The following is a 21057-nucleotide window of genomic DNA, read 5'->3' as shown; positions in this document are numbered from 1 at the left end:
ACTCATTCATGTTCAAAGTCCTACAGAAAATTGGAATAGATGGCCTCTACTTCAATCTGGTAAAAGCCATTTATGAAAACCCAATGGCTAACATAACTGGAGAGAAGACACACAGAATAAAGACAACAACTGGAAAATCACACCATATCACTGCACAACCATAGGCAAAGGGTCCAGGTGGGAGCTGTGCCACAGGGGAGCATGCGGACAGGCACACATCTGGGCCCCAAGGGCAAGTGTTGTCCACTCCAGGAAGGCTGGGCAGGGCTCTGAGGTTACGTCAGGAACAGGCCACAGAAGCTAGTAACCTCTACCTGCTTGGGAAAATCTATAGCAGGATGGTTTGGAGTCTAGCTGAAGCAGCCCCTACTCCCTTTCTGTCATATTCCTCTTTGTCATTAGTTTTAGAGCCTGTATTGCCACCTGAAAATGTAGATTAGTTTTGTAGGTTTCTAACTCAATCCTCTGAAGGAGATGCTAATATACTGTGCAAGGGTCTGAACTATTTATATGCCATTGGCTGAACGTTTGTGCCCTAAACATGCATGTAGATCCATACAGTGATGCTGGCCCCCAAGGTGCTAGGAGAGGGGGCCTCTATGAGGTGACCAGGTCACCACAGTGCAGCCCGCATAGTGGGATTAGTGCACTGAGGACAGGAACCTCCAAGGCCCCTCTTCTACTGTGCGAAGTTGTAGTGAGAAGATCGTCACCTTCCATATATAGGAAAATATGAGTACAATTATCTTTTCTTGGCAGTGTAATCGCTATCCCACTGAACTTCCGGTCACCTGAGCCCTGAGTGTAAATCTCATGCACCACTCGCTGTGTAGCAAGAACTGCCATGGCTAGCATCTCAGCAGAGCCAGAACCTCCCTAAGAAATGAAACATGAAATACCTTCTAGTCTTTTAGTTAATCAGCAAGTTATTTTTTATTGTAAGTATACATAACACAAAATCTATCCTCTTACCCATTTTAAGCCCTTAGCTTTGCGGCAGCAAGTATACTCTGAAACTATCACTGCCCGCTGTCTCCAGAGCCTGTCCTCCTCCTCACCTGGGACTCTGCCAGTGAGTCAGTCCCTTGTCCCGGAGCCCCGCAGGAGCTACCACGCTGTGTCTGTCCTCCATGGATTCACTGACCCATTGTTCTGCACACTGCGTATTCTGCATACTGCATGTTCTGTGTACCCACTAAGGGGAGTTCCCACTGTATTTGCTCCATTGTTACAGGATTAGTTCACTTAACATAGAGCCTTTAGGTTTCATCCATGTTGTACCATGTGCCAGAGTTTTCTTTCATTTTTTTAAAGGTTGAAGGACATTTCATTGCACATACACCACATTTTCTTTCTCTGTTCATTCCCTGACACACACTCAGGTAGCTTGAAACACTCTAGTCTTATTTTAAAGATCACGCATCTCCCTGTAGCAGCACACTGAGATTCCACCTCCAGCACTGCAGAGGGTGAGACTGGTGGCCGGGACTCATGAGGGTGTGTCTTCAGCTCCTTCCCTGAGTAACTGTCCTCCTTCTGGAAGACCCTGCGGGCTGTCAGCAAATCTGTGACCCCTCCTGGCTTTGAATTTTGGCCAGAGCCTGGCAATGGCACAGCCTGTCTCACATTGGGGAACTCAGTTTAAAGACCTTCTTGAGATGAGGGTGTGGCTCACTGGCAGAGTGCTTGCCTGCATCGTGGCTTGGAGTAAGATGCCCCCCAAAAGCTGTGAGCTAGAGTCTGGTTGCCAGCTGGTGGGCTCTAGGAATCCACTGGATCATAAGAGTTCTAACTTGTCCATGGTTCAACCCATTTATGAATTGGAAATTTAATGGCTTTCCTGGGAGGTGATGGAAACTAGGAGGTGGACCCAGCTAAAAGACATGGGTCATCTGGATGACAGTACTTCATCCTCAGCCCTGTCCCTTCTACTTGTTCTGGATCCTGGGTGGCATAAGATAAGCAGCCTTCCTGCCATAGCCTTCCACCTTGATGTTTTCACTTCTCCACAAGCCGAAAAAGTGAGCCAAAGTAAGCCTGTGCTCCTAGGAGTGGCTCATGGTTGGCATTTGTGCCAGAGTGGCAGGAAGCTGACTACCTCCCCTAACATGTACGTGGCCCTGCTTCAATCACCTGCAACACAATTTTTTTTAACAAGTTCAAGCTTAACCTGGGCAATGTAGCTACTGAGAAAGACTCTCAAAATAAAAAAGCAATGGGCTGGGGAGATAGCTCAGTGGTCTAAATGCCTGCCTGGCAAGTGCAAGGACTTGAGTTCATTTCCCGGTACTGCATGCCGTGCCAGCCCCAAAACCAGGCATAGTGGTACATGCCTGTAATCCCAGCACTAAGGGAAGCTGAGACAGGAGGATCAGTCCAAACTGTGTAATGAGACCCTGAATCAAATAAATAAATTTTTTAAAAATTAAAAAGTATAACAGAGAGGGGATGTAGCTCAGTAAGAAGGCTCTGAGTTTAATCTCCAGTACTATGACAGGAGGGAAGAAGAGAGGGAGGGAGGGAGGGAGGGAGGGAAGGAGGAAGGGAGACAGAGAGGAAATTGAGCTTCTTTCTCCTTCAATGTATCTGATATTTCCAAAGCTCTTTGTACAGTACAACAACCCTGGTCATGACAAATGGTATTTTAATTATGTGTATTTTTTCCTACTTAAAATTGGCTCATTCACACTATTTACCAAAACCTCTAGGGCTTATTTTAATAGCTGCTGCATAACTGGTACTCAATAAATATTCTTTAATAGGAATTATAAAAACTTTGACTTTCTTTTTTTTCCACTGCTGTCCAGAACTAAAAAAGTAAATTGGAGATAATGTATTATAATTGTTATTCTCTTTCCTCCAAAATAGCCAGGAATGTTTCTCCCCCTCCATTTCAATAGAAAGATGTCAGCGAACACGAGAAGCTAATGTCAAGTAACGGTCAGACAATGTAACAAAGACAGATTCAAAAGAGACACAGAGGAGGAGGAGTGGCACAGGCTGGCACAGTGACACTGCCTCCTTCCACTGCTTTCTTCTGTCATTGTGGGCACCTGGGCACAAGGCTCCAACCCAGCAGACTGTACAGATTAGGTCTCTGTGTACTGCTGACCTAGAGAACAGAGCCTGTGACTGACTCTGCAGCCTCCCAGCGCCCAGTGACTAGGACAGAGGGCGCCTGTCTAAAAGCTGGAGCTGGCCAGAGCACACAGGTCAGCACAGCAGGCGGGCTCCTGACAGGCAGGAAGCGGCTGCCGCTCTCCCAGGGCAGAGAAGCGCTGCAGCCGCACATCCTGAAGTGACTAAGGAAGCCTGCCTGCCCGCCGGCCACCTGAGGTGCTCCTTCAAGTTTCACTTGCTAGTTGAAAATATTGCAAATGTTGGCACAATTTACCATATCAAGCAAGAACTAGCATTAGGAAAGAAGTGTTTAAATCAAAAATAAGAAGTGCTGACATAAACATGTAGAGAAAACACACAAGAGATCACATTCCTACAGTCACTAATTTTGTTTCATTTTCCTAACTGATCAGATTTATCCACATGCTGAAAAGGCATCTTTTTAGTCAATGCTAATCTATAATATATTTTAAATATGTGCTTTAATTTTTCTTACTATTAAAAGAAATAATGTGGCAGAGCTGACATTCTCCCCTTCCGTACCACCTGGGAGGGACAGAGAAGCGCTTCATCTGCACTGCTCACAGCAGGAGGACCAAGATGCGGCTCCCGAGCCTCCCCGAGCAGGAGGTCTGCCTGTGAGTTGTTTTACACACCGGTCAGCTGCGAGGGACGTTCCAAGACTTCAGAATGTTTGAAAACCACCATTGTGGAAAGCAATGTGAAGGTTCCTTTAAAAACTGAAAATCCCGAGACAGGATCACAGTAAGGGGATGAAGGCAAACAGACACCGTGCTGAGCCTGTTACCTACTGAGAGCAAAGATGCTGCAAGAAAAATACGAGCAGGGCCTGGGGAGATGGCTCAGTAGGATAAGCGTTTACCCGGCAAGTGCAAGGACCTGAGTTCAATTCCCCAGTTCCACCAAAAAAAAAAAAAGAAAAGAAAAGAAAAACACGAGCATAAACTTGGTAGCACCACTAGCGCTTAGTTAACTTAGAAATAGCTAACCTCGCAGGCCAGCAGGCTGACCAAGGACTATTAGTCCCGCTAGCTTTGTTGTAAGTAGGATAACAGCTCTGATGAGCAGGCTCGGGTAACAGTTACTGCAGGTTACTTTGCAGAAATTGGAAGACCTTTTTACCAAAACGCTTGAGCCTCCAGATATCTGATAGGTGACTAAAATGGGATAAAGAGCCTCACCTCTCTGCCGGCTTGTGTCTGTCGCTCTTGCTGTCTTCAGTTTGGATCGCGGTCTACTTACCTGTGCAGGCAGCCCCACTGATCCCGTTAAAACCTATCATCTAGGACTGTGGTGCGGGACCGCCCAACCCTCAGCTTGTTCAGCAGCCTGCACACTGGAAAGCCTTTGGCCCCATCACAAGATCTGGATGCTGGTACGAGACGGCAATGCCAGCCCTAACAGAGGCAAGGCAGCTCCTGGTCACCTGCGAGGCCACCGAGTACGAGGCCAGCACATCAGCACGGCAACACGCGCGTCTTCTGAAAGCCTTCCCATCGCTAACAGAACATTGCCAGTTAGCCGGCCTCGGCGACCCAAGAAAAGCAAGCATTTTGCTTTGCTGAGTGAGCAGCCTCTGTGGGCAGACACTGGCTTCCTCCCTGTAGAATGAAACCCCAACAAAAGGGCTTGCAGTCCCTGCATTGTTCGTAACATTGGCTCCGCCTCCCTTCCACTGTCTCCACGCCGTAAGACCCCACGTTGGGTAAGTCTCACGACTCGGTGTACAGCCACAAGAACAGAATTGGCATGTCGAAAAGAGACGTCTGCACCCCTGTGTCTACTGCAGCCTCACTCACAATAGCCACAAGAAGGAGCCAAATGTAGTGTCGACAGCTAGACATGTGGGTGATGATGCATGGTGTGGTGCGCACACACAGCGCAACGCTGTGCAGGCCCAAAAGGGGGACCTGTGTTCCTAGATGGCATTATGGAAAGTCACATGGGACAAACAGAGAGAGCTAATTGCCATATAATTTCGAGAGGGAGACAGAGATCTCATAGTACAGAGTATGCTGAGTTTACCAGAAGTTGAGAAAGGGAGTGGTATGAAGTACAAAATTATAGTTACACAGGAGGAGTAAATCCCAGTGTTCTCTTGTAGAGTAGGATGGCTAGTTAATAATAATATATTGTACATTTCAAAAGAATTGGAGGATTTTAGATGTTCTTACCACAAAGAAATGGTAACTTTTTGAGGCAGTAGATACGCTGATTACCCCAAGTTGGTCCTTGCCCAGTTGATGCATGTGCTGAAGTATGGCATACACTATGAATAGGAAAAATTGTCATATGCCAAGTTTTAAAACCTTGAGAAAGTACTATATCAAAACAATGAAAACCTAACAGCATTTATAGAAGAGCACCAGGGCTTGGATTTAGGAGAGCTGGCTAGGCTCTGTGGCAAACTTAACATGCAACAATGAGAAACCACAAAAGCTTTCTGAGTCTTAATTTCCTGGTCAAAGAACCGATACCATGGACAAGAATCTATATTGCACACCACTTGAAAGATTCTGAAACGCAAATGAAATGTTCAGTGAAATAAATAATCTCTTATAGGGATGAAAACACAATCTCTATTGGAGATTTTCTTAAAGGAATTTTTATTCATATATAGTAGTAAGGACAGCCCATGTCATCAGTGTAGTGTGGAAGGCATGTATTTTCAGATCAGTGTATTGGTTAATTGATAGCTGGTTTCAAGGCTTTCCTTGAAATTCATCCTTGTTGTTTTGGGTTGCCTGAGTAGAAACTGAATGCGTGAACTACACCTCCCACTCGGCTTTGTTGGCTTATTAATTATGTAAATTGTGTGGTTTAATTACATTGAAACAGAGATCCCTTGTACCAGAAAGTTATTAAGATAATATAAGCTCTAATTCATAGTTAAAAACTCATAAAGATCTGATTGGATAAAGATGCATGGCCGGGAATCTTAGACTGCTTCATACATCACAACAAGTGTTTTTCTATGTCACCAATAAAAATCTTGAAAAAGTTGCTAAGTAAAAATAATGCATTCATGTGTTTGGATACTTTGTATATAGATCAGATACGCAAACATTAGAGAACATTTTGTACCTAATGTTCCAAGTGTATTATCTCATTTAACTTTCATTAAAATTCCATCAGGGATGTGTTCAGGTGAACATGTGCACATGTGTGTGTGCATGAGTGTACGCGCATGTGTGTGTGTGTGTGCATGCATGTGTGTGCATGCGTTTGTGTGGTCCAGAACGATCACAGAGACGTATTACATGACCCAGGGTCATGCTGTGTAGCTAGGAGATGTCAGTGGTCCAGAGCTAAGTGTAGGTTTTGAAATCCTATTCATCTCTTCACCTACCACATTGGTTCTTCTGACAGCAGAGCTTCCACCAAGAGTAGCTGGTGACTGTTGCATCTACTAAGTGCACTAAGGACACTGTAGGGGAAAGGAGACTCTACCTGTGGGGTTCTTACTGTTTAGATTATAGACAAACCACAGGCAAAGCCCTGTACAACAGAGACAGCAAAGGAGATGCATGAGGCTCAGGAGTTGTGAGAACACAAGAGAGGGGATTAGAAACCACATGCAGAAAGGCTGCATGGACGAAGTGGATCTGGGCTGAGATTTAAAGAAGTGAATTGAAGAGTTGGTTCTTTAAAAGAAGAAATAAAATCGATAAACCCTAGCCAACCTTATCAAAAAAAGAGAAAAAATTCAAATTCATGCAATCTCCATAATGAACATAGATACAAAAACTCTCAATAAAATACTGGGAAACAGAATGCAGCAAATCATCAAGAAGATTATATATCATGACCAAGTAGGATTCATCCGAAGAATGCAGGGATGGCTCAATATACACAGATTCATATATGTAATACACCACATCAGCAGAATCAAAGAAAAAAAATCACATAATCATCTCAATAGATGCAGGAAAAGCTTTTGACAAAGTCTAACATTCATTCGTGATAAAAATCCTACAGAAAATTAGAATAGATGGTCTTTACCTCAAGCTGACAAAAGCCATCTATGACCAACCAACAGCCTATATCATATTAAATGGACAAAAGGTGAAGGCCTTCCCTTTAAAATCAGGAAGAAGAAAAATAAATAAATAAAAATAAATAAATAAAATCAGGAAGAAGACAAGGATGTCCACTGTCACCACTCCTATTCAATATAGTTCTGGAAACATTAGCCAGAGCAATTAGACAAGAAAGAGAACTAAAAAATTAATGATTGGAAAGGAAGAAGTGAAATTATCCTCATTTGCAGATGACATGATATTCTACATAGAAAGTCCAAAAACTTCACAAAGAGGCTTGTAGATTTAATAAGCAAATTCAGTAGCATATCTGATACAAAGTCCCAACAGTCAAAAATCAATAGCATTTCTATGCTCAAACAATGAATGCATAGAGAAAGAGCTTAAGTAGTTTCACAGAGAAACTACTTTGGAATCAATTTGATAGAGGAAGTTAAATGTCTAAACACTTAAAATTCCCGTACTCTGAAAAAAGATATTGAAGAGGATTTCATATATGCAGAATAGGCTAGATATACAGCTACTTTCACTTAATTCAATGAGAAGAAAGATTTGTAGTAATAGTGTTTGGACAGGATATCCTGTCTGCTTCCTGTACTATGGATAACCACTAAGAAGATAACAATGTACAATGTTATGAATTACTGAAAATGTCCTTTTAATCAGCTTTGAAACTGTCCCATTGATATTTGTTTCTCAATAAAATAAATAATTTAAAAAAGAAAATGGAAAGATATTCCTTGCACCTGGATAGGAAGAACCAAATTTGTGAAGAAGGCCATACTCCCCAAGTTTTTATACAGATTCAATTCAGATCCCAGTTAAAATACCATTAATGCACCATACAGATCTAGATAAAACATTCCCAAAATTCATCTGGAAACGATAGAGAGCTAGATTAGAAAAGGCAGTCCTGGGCAACAAAAGCAAAGTAGGAAGCATCACAATCCCTGACTTTAAATTATACTGCAAAGCTACTCTGATAAAATCAGCATGGTACTAGCAGAAAACAGACCTCAGGATCAGTGGAACAAATTGGAAGATGCAGACACAGCTAAACACACACTCAGCCACCTTATCTTTGACAAAGGGGCCAAATATGTTCACTGGAAGAATAATTGCCTCTTTAATAAATGGTGCTGGAAAATCTGGCTTTCCACATGCCAAAGGCTAAAATTAGACCCATCTGTATCACCATGCAAAAAACTGCAATCAAAATGAATCAAAGATTTAAGAACTAAATCTTAAACATTGAATCTTCTAGAGGAGAAAGTAGGTAGAAATCTTAAATACATAGTGGTATGTATAGAATTTATAAACAAAAAGCAAACTACAAGGAAAATACTTCCAAGAATCAACCACTGGGATCTCATCTTTTTGAAGTTTCTGCACCTCAAAAGAAATCACCAATAGAGTAAAAAGAAGCCCACAAGTTGAGAAAAAAATTATAGCTGACTGTCCCTCAGACAAAGGAATTCTATCTAGAACATGTAAAGAATTTTTTAAAATCAGGCCTCCAAAAGTCAAAATAGGCCTCTGAGATGTATAGACACTTCTCAGATAACAAAATACAAATTGCAAATTAACATATGAAAAAGTGCTCAATCATTGGTCCTTCAAGAGATATAAATTAAAACAATGCTGAGATGCCACCTTACCCCAAAAGAAATGGCTGTCACCAAGAAGTCAACCAGCAACAAATACAGGAGAGGCTGTGGGGAAAAAAAAACAAAACACTTTTTCCACTGTTGGTTGGAATGTAGCATGGTACAACCACTATGGAAATCAGTGTGGAGACTCCTCAAAAGGCTAGAACTGGAGGTCCCATCTGAGCCAGCTATTCCCCTCCTGGGTATTTTTCCAAATGAATTGAAGACATCATAACACAGCAATATTTGAGCACCCATGTTTTGTAGCAGTGCAATTTGTCATAGCTAAATCTTGGAAACAACCCACATAACCATCAACTGAGAAATGGATAAAAAAGATGTGGTATTTCTATACAATGGAGTATTACTCAGCTACTGAAAAAAGGATAAATTTGAGGATTTTATAGGTGATGGATGCAACTCGAGACTATATAAGTGAAATAACTCAGACCTGCATAGGTAAACCTCATATTCTTGCTAGTGTGAGAACCTATAAGAGTAAATAAAATCTGAAAGGTACAATGGATACTGTGAAAGGGAAAGAATCTGTTGAATGTGAAGGAAAAACTGAGGTGAGAAAAAGGTCAAAAGAAAGAAGGGAAAAAGATGTATTTACGTATATGTGCAGGACAGCTCGGATAACTGTCCTGCTGATTTCTGCTGGTTTGTTGAAATGAGCAATTAATGCTTAAATTTTTTATTACTTTTATCATTTAAAATTTTTTTCTTTTCCTTCTTAATTTCTTATAAACTTTTTTGGTACCAGTTTTGCAGGTTTATATCTGAGAACTTAAACAACTAACTTGAATATAACATTGTGCACAGCAACATATTTTGAATTCCTAGTACTTTGCTTAATGAAATTTTGTATCATTTCTGATGGTTTTACCATTTCAAATCTTTAAGAAATAAAAAATGAACAAAAAAATACAGCCATGATCTAAACAGACCAAAACAAGCAAACCAACAAGCTAGCTGTTGTTATACTTACCCATAAATATGAATAAGGTCTTATGAGTTCATTCCAAGCAATAATTTCATCTTGAAACTTGTATTTTAATTGCCTGTATGCGTGTGTGCACATACATATGCATGCTTATAAAAGAGTTAACCAGTTTTTGGTTAATAGGAGTTCAAACCTTATTTTCCACGTTAGCTAGATCTTTCTAAACCATTGAATTAAAAGCTGCTGCAAATAGCTTATACTGCTCTGGTATCGAGGCAATGTGTTTAGGGAAAGGAATAAAACAAATTCATTTCTGAAGAATGATACATTTTACAAGGTTCTGGTATAGAAATGATGATGCAGCTCTTTAAAGTAATTAGATACAACATGAACGTATGAAGGCCTTTCAGGGTCAGATGAAAGCTAAGCTGCGACCTCTCACCTTGTTGAGTACAGCTCACCAGGGCAGGTATCCGCCATCATTCGTCAGGAATAGACCAGCTGGGGCCCCTTGGGGTGTGCGCAGGCCGACCCTGTCTTTCAGCAGTTGGTCCAATTTTTGCTTTATTGATTAAAATAAAGAGATCCAAAGTTACAAACGTATATTTGAACTGACGTCTCACAATCTGCTCATGAGTGTATCCAACTCCATTCAGAATCCTATTTCTAGCTATGGTTTACTTAACTACAGCACCAAGACATCAGTTCATACAGATCTGAAACATAAACACAGAAAGCCCCTGTGGGGCTGAGTCTAAGAAGCGGAGTAAATACTATTAGCACCCTGCACTCCTCCGCCGTAACTCCATCTCACAAAGCCACACATGCCTACACCACTTCACAACTGGAGCCCCACCACTCACCTCCTGTAGTTTAGTTAAACTGCTTTCTTCGAAATCCTAACTGTATTTTGTTCCTGAATTTTTTTCCCTTCGCTAGTTCATAAAGAGGAAAGTAATTTGCTCCCATTTGTTAGTATTTTCACAAACAGTTTCAGACCAACAAGCAACCAGATAGATTCCCAAATGACTGTCAGGTAGACACTTGTGATTCTCATCGCCACTGCCTAGTATTAGAGAATTATTTCAGGAGGTACAGAGGACAAATGTTCAAGAGCACAATAAACGCAAGTCAGTAATGCATTTTTCATTATCCAGAAGGTTAAAGTGGTTTTGTAGCCCAAAACAGCCTGGACTGTTCACAATACCACTGACCACACATTAAAATTGACAAACTGCCTGACCCACTTCTGTGAGACTACAAATTCCCTGATGGCAAGGAATAGACATATCTTGTACCCAAATCCCAAAATGTCCACAATGTGAGGCATAAATACTGAACAAATTATGGCCCAAGATAATAATTTTGCTAGTGTGTTGGAAGCATAATTTTACATATATACAAATATAAATTTATATGTCTGTGTGTGCGCATGTAAATGTAAATACAATGGAGACAGAATGGGTGCTAGTGTTCTACTGGGAGAAAAAAAAAGTATTCACTTTTTAAATGTATTTGCTCTTTGACAAGGCTTCATAGAAACTTCTCAGTCATCTAAATAGGACTGGAGTTTTTTTGGTAAAGATATAATAGTAGAGTGAAATTTCAATACACTGGGGCAGCAGAGAAGCAGAGAGAAATATGTCTTCTAGTACCCGTTAGCAATGTGTTATTTAGCTGTCCATGACTAATAAAATACATGAGATTATCAACTTTTAAGAAGGAGTTTCATCCAGGCTCATGGTTTAGAGGTTCCAGTTCTTGGCTACCTGGTCTGTGGCCTTTGGAGCAGTGGCAAGTGGGCACTTCATGGCAGAAGTGTGTGGCAGAAGCGGTTCCTCATCTCTCAGCAGCTGGGCAGCAAGCAGAAGCAGCCAGGGTCCCAGGGTCCCTTTTAGTGACACACACCAAGATTCACACCTTGTTCCACTGGGCCTTACTCTTCAAAGGTTCCACAACCTCCCCTTAGTGCTAAACTAGGGACCAAGCATTAGCATACAGGCCTTGAGGGGACATTTATTGCAGCTTTCTGCATCTGGTGACAGAGAGAGAGAGGCACAGGTAACGTTCCTCCTTTCTGGCCTCTTTCATCAGGGTGGTGAAGAGATTTCTCCTGCAAGCTTCTTGCTTTACCAACTAGGCCTGACGGTGACACTGTTGATGGGAGGTTGCTAACTTAAGCTGCTTTGCTTAGCGTATGATACAGGAAACCTGCATCAATTTGAATTTTGGATAAACAAAAAATGTTTTTAAATGTATGTTCCAATGTTGTATTTAGACTTTCTGTACTTCATTTGCAATCCACCTCAAGGACAGAGGAATTTCAACCTACATTCTTCAAGCAGGAACTTTCAAATTGATTGCAGGCTTCTTTAAGCTCTGGTTTTTTTTCTTCTTTTTATGCTTGTATCTGTCATGTTTTGCCATAAATCATTTCTCATCAGGTGACTGACTGGCTGCACTGAATATTAATTTAATCTCTTCAGGACTTTGCATTTGGTTGTGTCATGATGAGGACGACTTCCCAGCTTTTCCTGGAGAGAATGGTTTGCTGAGGGACAAGCACCTTCTTCCTGCGGGCTATAGTGTGCCAAATTCTGTCATCGAAGAAAGTCTGCTGAAATGACTTTTTTTTTTTTTTTTTTTGCGGAGCTAGGGATTGAACTCAGGCCCTTCTTAAACTGGATCTAATCACTTCCTACCTAAAGAACGTGCATGGCCACAGGGCCTTTGATGCAAGCTCACAGAAAGCATGGGAGATTTCCGTCCTTGGGTCACAGGGGTTCCTTTCCTGGCCCTGGGACGGCTTCCTGTGTGTGCTTAGGGCCAGTCGTTTCCAGACCCTTATCATCATTGTGGAGATCATAACAATTCCAGCCTCTCCTGACTGAAAAGTATTATGAGACTCAGATGAAAATCCCTTGACTTAAAAGCAAAATCTTGTTGAAAAAGGTTACACTGCTAACTTTTTAAGTGACTACTTCACAGAAGGATTCAACTGCATAAAACTGTGATACGAACTCTTTTTCAATAAAATGATGTCTCATTTTCCTGGCAGATTTCCATATTCAGCTAAGACTTTCAAGAGCTGTTTCTAAATCTTGCATCTTTGAGGATACTGCAGAAAACATATTTTATAATTTCTCCTTTATTCTAGAGCAGTGATGGCAAGCCTGTTAGATCTCACACTGGCACGTGTCTCTCTAGTGAACACGAACAGACTTCTTCAGTGTCATTATTTCCTGATCAGTACAATAAAACCCCTATTTACATAGTTTCTGCACTGTATTAGGAATTATAAGTAATCTAGATATTATTTTAAATCTATGGAAACTTGTAGCATTTATATGCAAATACTGTGTCACTTTACATAGAGGATTTGTTTTTTTTTAATGGGTGACTTATTTTTTAAAATTTTTTATTCATTTTAATGAGAAAAAAGATAATAGCAATAAAACAGTTCCAAAACAGGTTAATAGTACAGTTACAATAATTAACCCATTGAATATTGTTGTCTTTATAATAGTTGTTCAGAGAACTGTTTATATTTTGTAAATAATTTATTTATTTTTTATTAATTTTATTGAGAAACAAATACCAATGAGGCAGTTTCAAAACAGGTTAATAGGACAGTTGCAGTAATTAAAACATTGCATATTGTTGTCTTCATAGTAGTTACTCATAGTACAAGATGCAGACATGATATCCCGTCCAGAAACTATTAGTACATTTAAAGATGCTTGTGTTCTCCAGGGCAGAGGACCCTCAACAGATTCCGGGACTGTCCCAGAGGGATGGCTGTGCTCGGTCTCTCTGGCTTTGCTGTTGCTTATCAGCCACAACAGATCACCATTTCTCCACAGTGCTGCTCCTCAGGGTCTCCATTCTCATGCATGCAGTTTTATTAGAGCGAGCAGACCTTTCCACTACCGCTCCCTGCACTACAGGGGCTTGGGGCTAGAAATTTTTTGAGTTTCTGTTTAAATTCTGTATGTCATCTATAAACCCTGTGTACCTAAAAACATTGAACACTCTTTGATATCTATTGAAAATGTTGAATAGCTAATATTACTCCAGATACATTAAGTTTGTTTTGTTTTGTTTTTGCAGTACTGGGGGTCGAACCCGGGGTCTTGTGCCAGGCAGGCACTTAGGCTGCTGTGCTATCTCCCCATCCCAAGAATTACTGTGTTTTATTTCATTATTTTTTTTGTTTTATTGAGAAACAAGTATCAATGAGACAGTTTCAAAACTGATTAAAAGGACATTTTCAATAATTAATACATTGTACATTGTTATCTTCTTAGTGGTTATTCATAGTACAAGAAGCAGACAGGATATCCTGTCCAAACACTGTGACTACAAATCTTTCTTCTCACTGAATTAAGCGAAAGTAGCTGTATATCTATCCTAACTCTTCTGTATATACAAATACAAAATGGTCCTTCCTCTGTATCCCCTTTTTTTGTGTAGTCCTGTCAGAGATGGGTATTCTATTGGCATCTAAATACTGTAAGTGCTTGAATTTAGCAAAACAATCCAACACAGTCCAGCAGTCCACAATACTAGTGGGTTATCCACAGAAGTTGTTGACTAGAGCCCTTTACAGCTCAGCATATTAATATGGCTTTACTTTATATACCTCATTTTTATACTTTTCTGCTGGATGGTTAAGACCAAGATAAAGCAAGACCTATATAACAAGACATGTAACTTTTATATCTGATAAGGTCAGTCAAGTCCCCTCAGGATTTATCCTGTAACCCTGTACTGCAGTTTATAGATCCTTTGTCAGTGTCAGCCATGTGGAAATTCCTGCCTATTATCAAGAAGTAATGAAACTGTATGCCTGGTGGGTGCTAAATCATCCTGGGTAGCTAAATTATTATATTCCTTCATTGTAAGCACATCTGAATAAATATTTTAATGCTTTTGCCATTGAGATAAGTCTTATAGTGGATGTGTAATTTTGTCTTTTTTGGTTTTTTGTTTGTTTTTTGGGGTTTTTGTGGCTGACTCAGGCCACTCTGGGGACAAGGCTGGCGTGGCATGTGGTGCTGGGGATCGAACTACAGTCCCTGCACTGCCTAACCTTGCTTAAGTGCTTTAGACTGCTGCGCTATCTCGTCGGCCCCATGAATGTGTGCAATTTGCTCATTCTCTTTGATTACCAAAGCTGCTATTAATAATTATGAGTCTTCAATAGAATGCTTAAACTAAAGAAATGGAACTTTTTATAGTTATTATACACAAAATCAAAGAGGCTGTATATAGATAGTGTGAAAAAAATTTATATTACGTTCTTCAAACTGACTCTAATTGTCATCATATTTATGTTGGATATAGATGGCTTGTACGGGTTGATCGAGCGCGTCAGTTTGAGGAGCGCAGGCGCTCAGCTGAGTGGGCTCTGCAGTGCACGCCCTCGGCGCAGAGCAGCCACCTGCGTGCGGTGCGCGCGGCCTAGAGGACACGAAGGGCAGGGCAGGGAGGCGGCTGGAGGGCCCGCGCCGGCAGCCTGGACATCTCTCCTGGCTTCCAGCGCAGACGCTTCGGCCGCCGCCCGGGATCCTTCAGCCTCCTGGAGTGGCCTTCCGTCGCAGACCCCCGACCGACCTCCTGATACGGACTTGCTGGGGCAGTGCAGTGAGCGCCAGACCGTGGGCCGCCTCTGCACGCTTCCTCGTCGGGCTCCGCGGCCATCCGCAGCCAGCCAGTCTTACGATTTCTTACACATTTGTGTGTCTTGTGATATATCTGTTTCTCCAGTAAAACCCTGGCTGATACATGGTCTAAAAAGTGTTAACTGTTATGATGAGTCATTTAAAATAATTGTTTTTGCTATGATTAAAAGATTAAGTTTTTATGTCTAAAATATGGTTGTCTAAAAATATTGAGATGCTTTTTGTTAAACTTACAAAACTAGGCTTAAAGCTAAGGTTCTATATTTTACTAAAGTAAGTTTTTCATGCTCTCGTTATTAGCCTTTTGCTTACTAGAAACTGAACTTTAAAGTGGGGTGTGGAGGCACAAGCTTGTAATCCCAGGACCTGGGAGACTGAGGCAGGAGGATCACTGCAAGTTTGAGATCAACCTGGGCTACAAAGTGAGCTCAAGACCAGCCTGAACTGCACAGTGAGATTGAACTGCATGTCTTAAAAAGACAAAAACAAAACCTGAACTTTAAGAGTTACAGAATGTTTGAATGTCAGTCTATAAAATGGTTTCATTAATCAGTTCATGATTGGATAAATAAGCAGCTAGTGTCTTAGTTTATGATATATCGTATATTATAAACTATGCTATAAGCCTAAACTTTGAATAAGTTTACTGAGTTAAGACAGCATATATTTAAGCATACAAAGTAACTAATAGGTGCTCATTTTTATACAATATATGTTTAGACCTTACACATATAAAATGATCAAAATTTTACATCTCTAAATTTGGTCCTAACATTTAAGTTTGATCCATATCTATTGGCCTTGATTAAACAAACATTTTTGTTACTGTATAGAGATATGCTTATATGTTGGATAATTGTAGTCAGTAGCTATTCCCTAAACTTATCAGAGCTATAAAGCTGTCCTTCCTTCTTATCGATATAGTTATTCTATGAAACCTACTAAAAGAGTTTAGTCTAAAACTTGTCTTAAGAGTAGAAACTAGGGGCCAGGGAGATGGCTCAGTAGAATAAGTGCTTCCCTGGCAAGCACAAGGGCCTGAGTTCAATCACTGGTTCCACCAAAAAAAAAAAAGAAAGAAAAAGAAAAAGAAAAGAGTAGAAACTAAATATATATAAAGATTTCTCTGTAGTTATGATACCAATTTTTGCTATCCTCCTGGTATATTTATCTTCAAAGTGTTGAGACCTTCAAAAAAGTGAACTAAAAATATCTTAGCACACTGGCAATTTCCAGCTGAAGTTGTTTATGGTGGCAAACTTTTTAGGCTCAATCATCTGGCTTTCCCTTACTTGTATTCCAGACATCCGTGACAAAATGTTCATGTAAATCCAGTGTGAAGTGGCGATCCAAACAATGCAAAAACTATACCTTGTCTGATAATCTAAATACTTATGCTTGTGTGATTGTTGCATAATCACGTTGTAACAGGTAGACACACCTAAACATCGTGCAGCCTAGACAGGCACACTGTCACAATTAGATCCCTAATTAGGCGTTAAAGCCCCATGAGGCATATCAATACACGGACATGTTCTATTTAAATGTCATTCTGGTAGCAGCAAATGGTTAGAACATAACAAATTAGGTTAAAGTTTCTTTATGTCATTTAATATTAACAGGCTAAAAAGTAATTGGATACCAAAGTGGAGTTTTAAATTCATTTCAGAGATAATAATATCATCGTGATTGTCATGCTAAAATGCTATGTAGCCTTTAATCTCAAATTTTCTCTGTAAAACTTTACTTGTTAGTATTCTACAAAAATTTGACTCCTAAGGTGACCATGATTAGTAATTTTAAGAAGCAGTTTTCAGAATGGGCATAGTGGCACACCCCTGTAATCCCAGCTCTTGGGAGGCTGTAAGCAGGTGGATCACTACGAGTCTGATCTAGTAGTGAGACCTTGAACACCCTGTAGACTCTTCCCTAAAAATAAAAAATAAATACATAATAAAAGAAAAAGCAGTTTTCTGGTCACACTTTATATTTCAAGGTGCTTGATAGCTAGGTAGCTAAGCTTACTCCTCCTATAACAATGAATGAAGCTTATCTCCTAGGTGTTCAACAACTGAGTTTTGGAGACCAAAACAAAGAAAGGATACCTGGGCTGAGGATAGCCAGGATTTTGACTCTGGCCCTCCAAAGTTAGCAAAGACCCAGGACTAAGGAAACCTTTCCACAAAATGCTACAACTCCAGTGAGTCATCCAAGCTCCCGAGCAGGGAGACTGTGGGACCTCAAGGGATAGGAGTCAACCAACGTACCTTGTGCTGAAAAGGGAGGGGGGCCAGGGAGAGAAAGAGGTCTCCCGTGGTTCCAAGGAAGCCACATGGACAAGCAAATCGTGACATGTCCTGGAAGCTGACAATGCCAGAGGAGATGAGAGCTTTATACATGGCTCCAAGAGTAAGCCCTCAAGAACCTTAACTGACATTGATAATTTTCATTAACACAGGTTTCATTTTAACTTGGTCTTAAACACCCACCAGGCTGCGTCAACAAAGCAGTCAGGCTCAGGTTGTTCTGATTTGATCCCCACAACTCAAGCATGCCAAACCTGCCCTGAAGGCATTCGGAGAAAAAAAAATCCAAACACCCACCAGAAAAGAATAACCAAAAGATGTGCAAAAATAGTACCATAGTAAAGAAGGCTACATATAAAAATGGGACTTCAGTCACTGACCCCCACTGGCAATTTCCAGCTACACCTGTACGGACTACTGTTGTGGTTATGAAGCTACAGCCGAAGCCACCAAAGCTCAGCAAGGGCCTTTAAATTCCTTAGCTAAATTGGCCTGCAAAAACCACCAAACTCTTCATCTTCTTATATCTAAAATTCTACGGAATTGTGACAAATATCAGACGAATAAATAATCACCATCAGTGGAGAGGCCTAGGAGCCAGCTGATTACAACTGCCATGTTTGGTTGTAGCTGTTTTTCCCACTCTGCCTTCCATTCAAATACTCAGATTTTGGTTGTACACACTTTAATCTGTGGGGTTTTTCACCTAGAGATTGTCAAACTCCAGGTGATCATGCAGATGGCACCAACGACAAGTGTGCCAGACTTCTTTTACCAGAATCAACTATCTCACCTGTGTAAGGGAATTCTTAACTGCTAACCCTAAAGTGACTCCTATCCAGTGCCTGACATTAGCTCTCTGGAGAAGGCTCCTGGCTGTGTCTCTCATATGCTAACTCTTCTCAGTTGAAAGCAGCTAGATTAACCCTTTGCCCATTCTCCACCAATCACTGTTAGGGACACCTCTACAGAGGGGAGAACATTATATGCAGCTGAGTTAGACAGGAATAAGTGTATAGTCAGAGAGGGACTGGGCTCTCACAGAAGTAGGCAGAAAACTAGGGACACCAGAACTGTGGCTGAAGGCACATCTGAGAAAGGCAGCTCGTCTAGACGAAGTCACAGTGGACAGACTTGCATACCTCCCTAAGGAATAAACAGAACCTGAGGTTATACTGTAGTTAGGACCACGCAGTCCATTAAGTCCAGATATACATCAGACACCCAGGCAGGTGACCAAAACATCTGGACCCATCCCTTCCCAAAAGTATTCCAGTTTAGAATAAGCCAAGAGGCTATACTTGTAATCTTATAGGTTGATATTGATCCACATTGTTGCCATATTGTGACTTTACTGCATTAATTACCCTTGACAAAGGGCCTCAGTGGCAACCCACCTAGGACCCTCATAGCTCTCACCAACTATCTCCCAATAACCTTTCCTAATCTTAAAAAATGTACATTTGCCAAGAGACTCAAAAGAGAGACATGATCAAAGAGCTAGTGGGATATGTTATTATATGTTGTATTTATTACCTACTAAAATAGAAGTCCCTTACTCCCTTGTCATATTTATGTCAAATATTATGGAAAGATTTAATAATTGATGACTTCCAAGACAAACAAGGTTATCCAGGTCTTAAGATATTTTATCTTATGCTCAATAATGAACACTCTTTCTGTTCCCTTCCCAGAGAATATCTCTCTAGTTCTCTTAACCTAAATTCTCCCTGAATCATATTTATCTTCCATGTATCTTGAGGGAGAGAAATCCAATTAAAATTCTGAGGGATGAATTCAATTAAACCAAAGTTGGATGGAAGAATGCCAAGATTCTCCAGACCCCACTCTCATTCCACACCAGATCTCTGCCTAAGTCACACAACCTATGTGGGTGAGTCACAAACTAGTGCATGAAATTCTCATTCCCAAAGTATCTTTTCTGAGTAGTTATTTACATTACCTAATATGAATGTCCACTTAAAGTATTTGGGAGCCACCTGGCCAGATGATCAGCAATTTAAAATATAGACTCCCAAGTGATTACTTAGAAACCAAAATTTCAAATTTGTGCCAAGCTGTACCATTGAAAAATTGATTTAGACTCATTAACACCTTCTATTTCTTTGACTGCTCTTGTTCTACTTACTACATTCTTTAAATGCTTAAACCCTTGAGATGGGATTTTTATTAACTTTTTAATAACTTTTTCAGTTTTCATGAGTTACACAATGGGAATAAAAGCAAATAGACTCACTCCCAGTACCTAGAGTGAGACAATGTCTTAAACTAAAATGATCCAGCATACAGGTGGCCTTGGATTACAAATTAGTAGTACTTTACAAGCAGAATTATTGCACTAACTATGCTTTGCACAAATCACGTTTCTGTACGAACCTCCCATATCAACTCCTAGGCATACAGCTCAAGCCCTAGGACACTACACACTTGAGAAGTCAGAAGGTTGTGGTGCAACTACGAGTAGTTCGTGAAGTAGAGAAAGCAGGAAAGATGATAGTGTGGGAAAGACAAGACAGAATAAAAATTATCAATATGCTAAGGTTTTATATATATAATATGATTTTTATATGCACATGTAGATGATAAAAAATTTGAACTTCAGTTCAGTGCTCATTTGCCTTAATGTGGCCAAATATTTACACATTCAATTCTGAATGAAAGTATTACAAATATATAGAGAAGTGTATCAAAAAGCTGAGGTATGTTGTGAATTTCAAGAAAGCATGATCTACCCATTTAGGAGACAGTGTTCTGAATGCATCTGTGCCTGCTCCGGATCTGAGCCTGTTAGGACAGGAGCCCTGTTTAACTGATCTTTCTAAGCACCTCAGCACAGTGCTCTGCCTCACAGCTAGGCGTGCAGGAGCCCGTGGTGAACCTGCTCTTTTCATTGCTAATTGTGTACAGCATCCAATTGTCTTGATGGCAGATATTCAAGACCTCTCTCACTATATAAAAAGTTGAAGTACTCCTTAGTGGCACAGTTTTTCTTTGGTTTTTTGTTTATTTTTGTTTTGTCTACAAGAAAGCATTCTTCTCTAAGTCATGTGTGACACTAACCAAGATTAGCAGCCCACCTTATCTACTCAGAAGAGTCTCCCTTAATGCCCAGACTCAGCCAGACAGTGTTCTACATTTTTTTGTTTTGTTTTTAAAAAAAATTTTAATAGATTGCAAATTGAAAATAAATTATTTACAAACATAAATGAATACAATAAAAATTGTCCAAAATAAAAATGAAGAATTTACAGATCAGTCATAATAGTTCAC

General features: G+C 40.4%; 1 pseudogene; it reads left to right on the top strand.

The window, feature by feature from the left end:
- Positions 1-17812: 17812 nt before the first annotated feature.
- LOC101570669 overlaps positions 17813-21057 on the top strand; it is a 17240-nt pseudogene continuing 13995 nt past the window's right edge.

The sequence above is a fragment of the Octodon degus genome, unplaced genomic scaffold, assembly GCF_000260255.1.
Source record: "Octodon degus isolate 3935 unplaced genomic scaffold, OctDeg1.0 scaffold00054, whole genome shotgun sequence".
Lineage (NCBI taxonomy): Eukaryota > Metazoa > Chordata > Mammalia > Rodentia > Octodontidae > Octodon > Octodon degus.
Note: the sequence above shows the minus strand (reverse complement) of the source record. Positions and strands in the feature narration are given on the sequence as shown.